This window comes from Xenopus laevis, chromosome 8S (genome assembly GCF_017654675.1).
Source record: "Xenopus laevis strain J_2021 chromosome 8S, Xenopus_laevis_v10.1, whole genome shotgun sequence".
NCBI classification, from domain to species: domain Eukaryota; kingdom Metazoa; phylum Chordata; class Amphibia; order Anura; family Pipidae; genus Xenopus; species Xenopus laevis.
In genome coordinates, this window is record NC_054386.1 from 28418895 (window position 1) to 28432324 (window position 13430).

General features: G+C 39.5%; 1 protein-coding gene across 1 annotated transcript in view; it reads left to right on the forward strand.

The window, feature by feature from the left end:
* Positions 1-11855: 11855 nt before the first annotated feature.
* LOC108699897 (ADAMTS-like protein 2) overlaps positions 11856-13430 on the forward strand; it is a 38602-nt gene continuing 37027 nt past the window's right edge. Inside the window, exon 1 of the mRNA XM_041574835.1 lies at positions 11856-12811. The gene's annotated coding sequence lies outside the window, so the exon portion shown is untranslated. The remainder of the gene's footprint in view (positions 12812-13430) is intronic.

Genomic DNA, 13430 nt, shown 5'->3' on the forward strand with positions numbered 1-13430 from the left:
AATAACATTTCTGTATTTGCTTTGAATTGGTGTTGTTTTATGCTGTATTTTTAGCCCGCACAATAAAATTGCCTGGGAATTTGTATCATATTAAACGATAAATCTATTTGTTGATATTTACGCAGTGTCCTGGCCGCCTACACTCCTGTTAGCAAGAGAAACAGACATTCTGATGTTATATGTGGTTGAGAGCGTGATTATATTATAAAGCAAAAATGAAAAAAAATTTACTCTCCTGGAGAGATGAGCTTTGAGCTTGTGCCTCATGGCCCAGAGGAAGGTAAATCCAATCTATTAGAACTTGCTGTAAATAAATATAATGTGTGTACAGCCAGCATCTGTTAAAGGTATCTCTATACTCCCTGAATTCTGGGTCTGCTTTTCTTTTTACTCTATCGATGTACCACCACCTGGGAATTACTTAGTAGCAGAAAATTATTTTAAATAAAACAAAACATTTGTTTGTACATGCCTGTTTCCTTGGGAAATTACTTAGTAGCAGAAAATTATTTTAAATAAAACAAAACATTTGTTTGTACATGCCTGTTGCCTTGGGAACATGTTTTGTGTATTTAGGACATTTCTCTTACACATTATAAGGATCACTATCCGTCTCAGGCACCATATGCCATTTTCTGCTTCATGGGCAGCAACGAGGACAATCTTTCTGCTTCGAGCTTTCCCCGAGGGACAGTCGTTTCACATTGTAATTTCTTCTGCCGGGCCAGAAGCCCAATCTGTTTTATGGCATTTCCAGAGGCTTTCAGCATAGAGCAAGAATCTTGTGTCTTTTGCTCTTGAGGAAAGTGCCTGTAATTGAGTTGTCACAGATATTTATGTTCTCCTATGGGAATGCCACTGTGCATGAAATAAAAATGAGGTTTGGGGGAAAAGAAGACTCGCCAGAGAATTCTATAACTAGTCAAATAGAAGAGCTATTTGACAAGCTATAGAATTCTCAAGGGGAGTCTTCTCTTCCAAACTTCCAAGGGCCTATAATCATACAAGTAGAAGGGCCTCAGTGTGATGGTATAAACCTAAATAAATACTCCAAGATGCTTCTACAGTGCAGGAAATGTCCTGGCTCACCTATATGAATGAAGGCCTTCATAGACAGTATATAGAAATAATTCCATATGAACGTATGAGAAGTTGAGCTTTTGAATTGATCGCCTTTAGCTGCAGCGGCTTATACAATACTGTGGCTTCATCGTGTCTCTCCTTTCGCCATTCTATCATTAATACATGATGTATCATCACACACGTGTTTTATTGCCCCTGGCTACCAGAGATTTCATCTAGAATAGGAGCCTAAAGGGAGATTGATCTGAAACATGCGTTTAAAGAGCAACAAAAAAAAAGAAAGAAAAGCAATCCGTATACAAGCTGCCAGTATATATTAAAGGCAGTGCTGACCTTGAAATATAAACTGTGATGCGGTTGCAGGTCTCTTACCCTAAAAACCTGGTAGAATGCCATTGACAGCCTGAAAGATGAACAGTTATATAAAAGTTCATCAGTATGCAAATTACCTCTTTAAAGGAGAACTAAAGCTTCACAAAGAAGTACATATAAGTATATATATATATATAATGTATGCCATAATACCAGGCTGATTCAATCAATTACATAGCAAGTCAGAGACCAGTGTATTCTGCATCAGAATGTTGTCAGCCTTATTTTCTGCACAACCCTTATATATACCTTCACAACAGCAACCCAGAGCACACTGAGCAGGAGCAGTGCCACTGACACTCAGAAGATGGCAGTACTGGGACAAGCCAGCCAGTCACCCTAGGCAAAGTCACCCCAACTCCCTGCCATGAATGCTTACGTCTGTGCGAATGAGTGTGAGCACGAATGTGGACAGGAGCACGCATGAGCACACTTGTATTACAGGGAAGCCTAACACCATCGGGAACATGTGCCAGGACTAGGGTTTAGGCCCAGAGTAGGTATGTGCCTGGTGCCCTGCCAGGGTTGTGCCTTAGGCATGTGCCTCTTTTGCCTACACCTAGTTCCGGCCTTGGAAGATGGCCTGACAAGGTCAAGGATGACAAGTTCCTGGGGACAACTTGGTGATAGCTCCAAGGTACCCACGGGAAGTTGCATCAACAGGCACCCCAGACTTGCACCAAGTAAACCACCATTACCCTGGAAATGCTAAATGCAACTTGCTCATGATCTGCGTCAAGAAGCAAGCAAAATTGCATTCGATATGATGCATCAGATGCAATTGCAGCACACACATTTGGACATTGGAATTGCAGGAAAAACCCTGCATTGTGGGTAAAAATGTGCATCAGAAATTGCAGAAAATAAATGACCCTTATTGCCTATATTTGTCAATTTGTAATTACTAGCTCAGTGCTTGGGTAAAAGTTTTATTTGTGTAGGCACCATAATTTGCTATATACATATATATATATATATATATATATACATATATATATATATATATATATATATATATTATATATATATATATATATATATATATATATATATATATATATAAAATACACAAAAGCCATGAATATCCTGTAAATTATATCCTTATAAACGGGGACGAGTGATGTCATCAGTTATGCTCAGCTCGTGCTTTTATATGGTCATGGAACTCTTCTGTGACTTGTAATATCCTTATATTTTACAATAAGGGGTACTTTATTCACTATATATCTACCTACTGTATATTGCCCCAATGACTAATGTATGAAGGCAAATGATCTTTCCCTTTGCTTCCCCCTGTCCTGAGCAGCTGGGTGACAGGGCTCCACCTTCTGTTCTTTCTCAGACCCACAGAAGACATTGAACAGCTGAACCGGGACACATGGGGACTTAGAATGCTGTGGCTGCAACAGCTGTCCAGACATTTCTTAGATATAGGCTCACTCAGTATTAAGGAGAGGTGCAGAGCACGGAAACCATATTCCTGTTCTTAAGTGGTTAAATATGGTCTGTGATGCAATGTTCTTTGAGTAGAAAATCTTTGACCCATTACCTTCTGAGAAGTAGCACTTGACAGTGCAGCCCCCTGTACCAGCCAGAATATATAACTTTCCCCTCTCTCCCTGCCTTCATTTATATTGCGTCAACATGTTATGCATTGTTCATCATTCACACCAGCCCCTGCCCCAGAGGAGCTTACGATCTAAGGCCATACATGCTGTGATTTATTTAATCAGGAATTGAACTTGAGACCCCCGTTCTGCAAGGCAGAAGTGCTAACCGCAGAATTCAAGCAGACATACCATTAGCCTACATCTGAATGCACTTTTATTCGCTTATGATCATTATGTGGGGAACCATGGAAAGACTCGTTCCAGTTAACCCTCAGATATGCACGACCCTACACAGAAAAATCTGCTCATTTGGAATAACCAATCCATGCAGACCTGCAGTAGTGTAACTATAAAGCAGGTGTGCCTTAAAGATAGATCGGGATCTACCAGTAGACCCTTAGCTGGTGATCAGTAGATCTTAAGAGTCTGCCAACAAGCATCTTGTCTAAATCAACCTCCTATTTCATGCTTTTCATTCAGATATTTATTATGTTAAGATTACATAATAAATAATTGTTTGTTGAATATACTGCAGCAATACACACTTTCTCATAAATCAATATGTAAGTAATATTTCCATGGAACAGAATGCCAACAATGCTTTTATGGATGTAGATCATAATGGGATAACACCACCAAAAGTAGACCTCGCATTAGTAAAGTATGGGCACTCCTGCTATAGAGGAAGCAGACCCCACAGTTGCAGGGGGCCTGGACCACCGGGTCTGTTTCCTCTAAAGCTACGTGGAAATCTCCTCCATGCCGTTCTAATGGAGCTGCCGGGGAGCAGGGCTAGTCCAAGGTATTTTGGCACCCTAGGCAAGGGCTTCAATCAGTGCCCCCCACCTTACCATTCATATTGCCCCCATTTGTACCTGTGCCAACCGCAGTCAATCCCTCAGATTGCCCCAAGCCCCCGATCTGTACTTGTGCCAGCAGCAGCCAAAAATCCGTCATATTGCCCAAAATTCTTTGTACCTGTGCCAGCAGCCACCATATTATCCCATGTACCTGAGCCAGCAGCAGCCAAAAAATTCACAATATTTCCCCCAAATATGTATCTGTGCCAGAAGCAGCCAAAAATCCACAATATTCCCCCCCGATATGTGCTTATGCCAGCTGGAGCCAAAAATCCATCATATTGCCCCTAATCATCTGCTTATCTGTGTAAGCAGCAGCCAAGATATCAGCCACGAATATGTAGTGTGCCAGCAGCTGCCAAGAGGTAGGTGGGAAGTGCTTCTGCCCACAGTATGGATCACGGGCAAGGTTGGAACAGGTGGTTTATAAAATTGAAAAACTATTAAAGACCAAGCATACCAGGGTTAAAAAAAGAAAAAAAATCGCCTTAAAAGTGCACCCCCCATGATTGCGCCTACTCTGCCTAGCGCTAGTTCCTGCCCTGCCGGTGAATAACAAACGCAGGTCGGGGGGGTGGAGTGTGCTGGGCATCTCCAAAAAAAAATTCTGGGGGGCCCAATGGAATGTTGTTACACCACTGTTAAGCAAGTACTGCATGTAGGGCCTGATACATTTTATTGATCAAATATATTTTAAGCTAAGGGTACTGGCGGGTGGAAAATCTTTCGAAAATTACTTACCATATGATAACATTAGGACCGCCTATCCGGTTTAATCATGGGAAAAATGCAAAGGGAGACAATTTCCCAAAGGATCGATGCAAATCTGGAGATTTATCACATGCAGTAGCGCAGATGTAACCGGGCCTACACATCTTACGGTATACCACTGGGGCCTATGGGTGTCTTGCAGAAGTTTTGTGAAAATATTTGGCAGTAGTGTAAATCTATACCTGGGGAAAATTTTGCTTATCACTTGTTCTGCTTGGTTGCTCAAGGGTATATCAAGGAAGCAGTGGCAAAACTAGATGTTACTGGGCCCTACAGCATATAAATTTTAGGGCCCCCAACATTTTCAGTGGTTGTCCTGTTTTAGCAATATATGTTGACATTAATTAGGGCCTCATGGGGCCCCCTGTACCTCCTGGGCCCACCTGCAGCCGCACGGTCTGCTTCCTCTGTAGTTACACCACTGCAAGGAAGTCAAGGTTCACAAACCACACAAGTGACTTTGAAAGAGTTACCCTTTGATTCCCTCTGCAAAGTTCATTAATGTGTTTAACGTCTGTAGTGTAGAGAAGCAGAGAAGGCCCCTAATCTCTCATGACCATATAACCTCGAAATTAATGTTTGTTATTCAGTTCATTGCAAGCATGTCTGCCTCCTAATCTTATTCTGTGGAACTCGCTCCACAAATTCGCAGGTGTCAACTCTCCCAGGAGGTGTTTGGACTTCTGCTCGGCTTGCGTCTTTGTCTGCTGGCTCTTCTCCCGTTTAAAGCAGCAGCAGTTCATACAAGAGAGGTGAATGGAATGTGGATGTTTCCCATATGCAGAGGAATGTGCCGCGTGTGTAGGCCAATGGCCAATCCAGACACGAAAATCCTGTATCAGTTCATAGTTCATGTCGATGACGACAGCATCTCTTAATCTTGGTATCAATCCATTGTGCCAGACCCATTCATTGTTTAGTCTGTCGTTGTTGCAACAAATTGTCAACAATTCGTGTTCAATAACATTGAATCCATCTCTGAACAGTGTCAAAAATAATCTATCGCTACATCTCTTCTTGAGAATGAACAGTGTGGCTGCTGGAGAGTTCATTGACAAGAAGCATATTATTACAATTATTATATTATAATTATATATATATTAACATAAATTCATAGCTGTTCATGCTGTATGTCTAGCCAAAATCCTTCAATAACCCTGATCAGCAAACTGCAACCCAGAGCAGGCCTGGTGATGCCAACCAATATAGATGGCCATATTGCTTTAGTCTGATGGACCAACCTCTAGTCACCAAATGGACAAATGCAGTCTCACTCCTGGCTGTCATTCATTTGGGGGCCCCCAAAGAAAGATTTATGGTCATGGTTGAGTAGATGATCAGCTTGCTGCAAGTATAGTGACCATTACTCTCCTTTTTGTGCACATTGTTGTTTATGATGATGAGCAATATTTTCATAAATATGGTCCTGTAGTTTGTAGCCTACATAACTTCCTTTTGTATATTTAACATTGTAGGCACACCTGACTAACTGTACTCATTGGTTCGCATATCAACAATATCAGTATATGCAGACTCTGTGGACAAAAAACAAGTGGAGCATTTCCGCTGCCCAATAATGCCTTCAATAACACAAGCTTCATTCTGACATTTCTTTATTAAGACAAAGAGTAACTGGAAGTGGTTGTGCAAAATGGTCATAAAAAGATTCTTATTCGTAAGAAAAACATCGTTAAAATCCACAAGGAATACACAGCTGCATCCTGCTGACAGACTTCCTACATTGTTCCTCATTTGGTAATCTTCAATATGAATATTTTTTTGTTTCGTTGAGAAAATATTCCTATAATAATAATAATAATAATAATAATAATATATCAGGGATTTTACATGAAGTTTTGAAGATTTGATTTTGTCCCCATTGTAGCTTGAATTCCATCACAGCAAATACTAAATCCTAAATCCTGTTAAAGGATTTTGGAATTTGACCACACAAGTGTCAGGACAGGTAGTAGCTGACGTCCACGTGACGTGATTTATGTGTATACGTTGCAGGCAAACACTGGTTTCATGGCAGCACCTCACCTTATTTGGTCATCTTCAAACAAAACTAGGGATGCACCAAATCCAGGATTCGGTTTGGGATGTTGCGGAATTTTAGCACTTTTGTGCAGGATTCAGATTTAACAAACTTTAAAGTGAGCGATATTAAAAGATAAATGAACCCTAAAAATCTTTTGACTTGAAATCTGTCATCAACCAAATGTGACAACATTTTCTGCACAGATAATGCAACATATGGATTTTTCTTCAATTTTAAATTGTGCAAATTAGGGGTTGGAATTCAGCCAAATCTTTTGTGGAGGATTTGGTATTGGTAGGAATCCAAAATTTATGAACTTTGTGTATTCCTGATTTAAAGACCATCTGGCCCTGAGAGGATTTTCTTCATGAACGCTTATAATTTATGGTGATTGATTAAGGGGCAGATTTATCAAGGGTCGATTATTAAATTAGAATTAGAATATTCGTACGAATCTACTACGATTCGAATTTTCGGGTCTGAGCCATTAGATGGAATATTAGACATTTTTTCTTAAATAACCTCCTAGTCGAATTGTGAGTATATTCAAATTAAAACAGATTCACATTGATTCAACCTTTGATAAATGGGCCTCTACGAGTTGGCTACTCAGTGAAACGTATTTGACCGATGATGCTCATCAGCAAAAAATATGTGGTCGTTAGTCTACATGAAGTAGAAATGAGCTGTACATCTTTAGAGATTTAGGGGGAAAGAGAACAAATTTACGGAAAAAAAAATTGCATGTTGCAATGTAATATTCTTCATTCTAGACTTTTACTGCATTGCGAATCTTTAAGACCTGCTTGAAGGTGGTATAAACTTTTGGAGCAAACGTAACAAGTTTTTCCATTAAGAAGTTTTATTACATACACTGAGCACTATATATTATATTGTATGGAGTCATAGATGTCCAACTTAGCCTAAAAATTATTTGTTGTTGAAATATGAATCCCAACATGTGTATGTTTCTTACATCTCCATTATCTATTGTTATTGTGAAGAGCAAAACTGACCACTTTTGTGGCGTGAACTTGAGTCCTGCTGCATAATTATACAGAATCTGTTCTACTTGACCAGGTATAGGGACAAATACTCTAACATAAGTCAGAAACTCAATGTCTTAAACTGCTGTGTATGTCAGATATTGTGGTTTGATTTCATATTCACATTTTCCTGAGGGAAGCAGAAGCAGTTACAATGATTAAGATGTCAGATTATGAAAACATCTTTTTGGGTGGGTTCTATTTCTTACACCTAGAAAAGACAACATTACCATATTGTGCTTTTTGGCTGTCGACAGGATTTATTTCAAGTGAAAGAAAAGGGAGACAGGTGTTTTTAAATCTCAAGGAATGGCTGGTTTTATTTCCAAACTGAGATGATATCGTTGTGCAGCCAGTTCACTGACATGAGTCCCATTAACGATTAATACTGTCTATTAGCAATTCCAGACAAAGGATTAGGATGGCCTCAGCAGACTTTCAGTTTCACACTGTGGCTATCGTCTTCCAAGTTTTAGCTCCAGTCTTAAATTTAAACTATATTTAAACTTTAAACTATAAAGCTTGCAGGACCCACAGTGCAACCATAGAACTTCAGACCTAGACCGATCACTTCTGAGTAAACTCTCTTTGTGCAATGCTCCATTATTTATATTTCACCCTTTGCTAGCCTTACAAAACAAATGCCTGACCTTGCAGAACTCAAACCAATTTGATACTGACCCATCTGGAGACCTAAAATCTATCACACAGTTCATATAGAACTAACTGCCTTCTACCCTTCAAGAACGGAAACCTACAAGTTTCCACCCTCATCCACTCTTGCCTAGCTTCATGGAATGGCTTCTTGGGTTCAGTACAGAATATAGCTTTTCACTATAACCCTTCATAACTTACCTTTTCCCACTCTCATAGGACTGGTGCCTCCTCACAATGCACGTTGAATTGAAATCTGCCTCTCTCCACCCTAACAGAACTGCTTCTCAGGAACCACACCACCCTGGACCCTGGACCACTATACAGTTACAGAACTAAAATGAATCCCTTCTAACCTCAAACAACTGATGTCTCCTCAATATCCATATAGAACCAAAATGTTCTTCTTCCACGCTTAGAGGACTCATGCAGCACTGACTCTCCTTCATGTCCAATCACTGAACTAAAACCTGCCCCTTGCTCACAGAATAGAACTGTTCTTTCCATTGAATTTTGATTTTGAGGATTAAAATTTGAACATCACCTAAATCAAAAAAATATAAGACAGACAAAAACCCGCATTGGAAGGAGGGGTGAGGAATCCACTGGATAAAAAGGCATATGGGACCACACCTTAATGTCACTTGTTCGCCTTTAAATCAAATGAGAGCAGTCTGTCTGTGTTGCGTGTGGTCAACTTCAGTCTTTTACCTTATGACACGTCAGTTATCAAGAAATCTAAGAACCTTGATAGAAAGGTTGAACAGTTTAGAACATCTGACACTGGTTTACTGATTTTTCTACTTAAACACAGTAAATATCAGGTAGAAAAGAGAGAGAATATGTTCTATTTTGGCATGCCTTGTGTTTTCAAGAAGCAATTCTGTGAACATCTGGATACAATTTTCCCAACAGCCATAAGCTCTGGTAGCTAAAAAGTGACAAATCCCTCTTGATAGAAATTTTTAAATACTGTAATGTAAGAAACGGTCTTCTCTCAGCTTGACAGATGATTTGAGGGATTATACCTTTTTCATGGCACAAATGTGCTGGATTCTTACAGGGAGCGTAGTGGACGACTTTGGCACAGGCTGCGTGGGGTGTGGAGGAAGTTTCCGGTGCCCATTTTAAATATTTCCTGGGAATAAATTTCAGAACAGGCCATGCACAAGCAGTGCTTTAATGACAAAAATAGGCTTTGCTTATTGATAATATTTATACCATGTATAATAAACCAAGTATAAAACCACAGCCAGTTTCTAGCTGCATAAGACATTACTTGTATGACTCAGAAGCCTCCCTCTGTGTATGTGTTGTCTATAGACAGTGTGCTTTTATTTACAAGCTAAGATCAAATCAAGATGTCCCTTCTATACCTAGATCATACGAATTTCTAAAGAAGTATGTAGTATGGAAGCAATCCTTTAAATCGTGTTGCATTTTTCCTACAGCTGATATAGGGGAGATAGATGATACCAATTCCATGTTTTAAGATTGAAAGACCTCACAAAATGCCAAATTGTTTGAAAATGTATGAAAAGAACTAAATGGACTAATACATGAATTAAACATGGTTTTTCTTGCCGAATTCTCCTCTGGAAATATGTCACCTTCTTGAAAAGACTGAAGAATCTTTTATTTACAGGTTTGTGCAAGTTTTCTGTTGATGTCATGAAAAAAAAGTGACAATTGGTACACTGACTGTACAACTGAAACACATAGTGGTTTGAATGGATCTTGCAGGTTTCAGGCGCAATGTTTTTCTGTTGAAATGATACTGTGACGGTACCCAAAAATATCAGAAAAGTCAATCCTCAATAATTCTTGAAAAAAATAGGTAAATTTCAAGTCGAGTGAGAACTGTGGTTTTTTTGTTAAAAGTTGAGCATCTCATTCTTGAATAAAATTTAGATAAATCTTCCCCCTTGTTTTTTGCTATTTTAATACAATTATAAAATTTCCTTTACCATTGTGTCCTTATGTCAACATGTCTAGTCTATGGGGCAGATGTATTTAAATGTATTTAAATTCGAGATTGGTGCCAAAAACCCCCCAAAGAAATGAAAATGTATATTTATTTATAGTTTTGTGGATATTCAAGATCGAAATGATGTAAAAACTACAAGCATAACCTGGTGACGGTGTATTATCAACATTTAAGCTATTGAACAGTTGAATTTGTAAAGCAATGGTTTCAATTTGTTTCAGGATTCCGTTTTCCGTTTTCAGCAGGATTCTGATTCGCCAGAATCTTTGTGCCTGGCCAAACCAAATCCTAATTTGCATATGTAAATTAGATGCGGGAAGGGAAATCACGTCCTTTCCCTGTCCCTTTTTTTGCATATGCAAATTAGGATTTGGATACTATTTGGTATTTGGTGGAATCTTTCATGAAATAATCAAAATAGTGGATTCAGTGTATCCCTAATTTTATCGTCTTTTGCATCACTTAATGCAATCGATTGAGGAGAAAAAAATGACATTCACAAAATAATTTGTTTAAATTGAAACACATTTATGTGCAATCAAGTTCAAACTCAAAAAGGAATAAATGAAAAATAAAACGAAATGAGAATGAATCGACGATGATTTAAGTTAAAAACGTAGCGAGTTTGAAAAGACGGACGATGATATACAGGAGTTTACATGAGACCACAAACTTGTTACTAAATAACAACAATCACTTTGTACAAATGTACCTGCCAGGAATACAAGTCCTTTTAAAGGTTACGAAAATTTCTAATGTTGGTAAATTTGCCCCTTATTATGTAGATAATGCTTGTGCAACGGATTAAAGATTCCCTGCAGTTTGTAATGACATTACCACCTCTCAGGAATAATCACTTGCAATCGACGCTATTGCTTGTTATTATCTACCTGTTAATTGCACTAGGGAGTCATTTGATGTAACTAAGTTTTCAAACAGTTTCAGCCGCCATGCATCTCTAAAGCTGTCATGTTTTGGATTTCCCTTCCATATAAAATAATCTCAGCCACCCATGCTCTTAAGGTGCCCATGGAATAGATGTTTCCAAAAAAGATTGTTTGTTTCAATACACATGCGCAGAGTTGAATTGTCAGATATACAGTTAGAAACAATAGAATTCTACCTGTATCTGACAAATTAGCATTAACAATGGCTGATATTCAGGTGCCTTCAAAGGCGCCCGATCAAAATTTTCCGCCTGGGCCGATCGGCTAGGTGACCAATATCCAAACCTTCTGCCAATATAGGTCACCTCGTCTCCCACCTTACACGCACTGACTATTGTACGAAAATAAATTTCATATGATATCAGTGCGTCTATGGCCACCTTTAGCCGATGTACCACACAGGTCTTGGGTTTACACTGTGAGGTTGTGAGCCGCCACTACGTAATTACTTTGTATTGTTATGTGATTTGATACATTTTTTTTGTTCTGATACATTGCAAGCTGTGACCTTATCTTAACTTGTTCTGACCTTTATTCAGTCTTCCACTATATGATTGTGTTTGCAAGTCATTTTTCCTGAGATGAAGGGCTCCCTGCTCCTGCAGTCTGCAAGTGAGGGAAGTAGTTAATGCTTTGTTTATTGTGACGTCACTGCAGACAGTAACCTAGATTTAAACAAAAAGATAAAGCCAGAGCTTTGGGGAGAGAGAGAGATGTACTTTAGGGACAGAGCAGGGAATACAGACTGGGATGGTGGGTACAGGAGGAAATGTGGAAAAAATAGAGGGGCTGAGGGAGGGTGGGTTTCAATAGAGGAGGTAAAGGGGTTGTGGGAGGAGGGTGCGGAGCAGAACAGGGAAAAGGGAGGGGGTTCATAATACAAAGTAAATGAGTGCATAAGGGAAGGAGGAGAGAAGACAGGAGAGTGAGCTTGAACTGTGGCTCTAAGTGTGAATTCCTGACAGTCTGTCTGACAACAGCTATAAAACCTGTTGGAGTGAGCGGAGGAGACCAGTGAATGGGGAAGGCAGCTCCTGTGCTAGGAGAAAAGGCAGGCACTCAGGGCAGGTAGACACACTGCCAGGGACTGACAGACACATAGATATAAAAAGGTACAAGGGAGCAAGTCAGGAGTGGGGCTGCCATCTATTTAGACTTTAACCTGTCATTCAGCATGCCCTGTGTGTGTGTCAGTCAGCCCTTGTCAGTCTCAGGTAACTCCAAGCTTGTATTTATTTGAGTGGAAGTCTGCCTTTGGCCCTACTATTCAGACTCCTAGTGGTTCAGAGTATGTGACAGGAGTATTTCCCTGAAACTCGTCACTCTATCACTAAGATAATTGGTAAGACTAACTGTCAGCCTTTGTGCCTCTTCTGACCGGTGACCTGCTCTGGCCTCTGAACCATCAGAGTCACACTGGGAATATCAAGACCCCATCAGGTAAGAGGCTAATTTTTCTGTGCCAGGTGGGATGGGGACAGTTCACCTGTTAATCAGTTACATTTCCCATCATCCTCAATGACCATTGGGTGGCAGATAGTACAGTAAATATCCTTATATGTAGTTTACAGCTTTCTATGCAGGGTGTGATCACTGACATTAGAAATGCTATATAAATTGCATGGCTGTTATAATTAATGATGTTAAAATCATAACTGCATTAACACAGCAAACTATTCTGGGTGGTCAGACATACTTATCTCCTGAATTGGGCACATCATTAAAATTTCAAGGGGGATTGAGGGATTATTTCCCATGAGCACTTACCATGCCCATGTACCAATAATTTCATGACTACTAATAGTTTATTCTATTCTTTTTTATTCATACAATAGGGGCAATGTTTTAATTGGGCCCCTCATTTTAGTTTCCCCTACATGTACTGTATCCCCTGGAAAATAGCATTAGCACCCAGGTTGGTCAGCACATGCATATTAACTAATTCATTTCATGATGGACTGTACAGCAGCAGCCTTAATGTAATTTAAGCATGTCTAGTGTGGGTCTCTGAGCATTGGTATTATTATTAGATTCACACGAGAATAGATATGATTGTTTC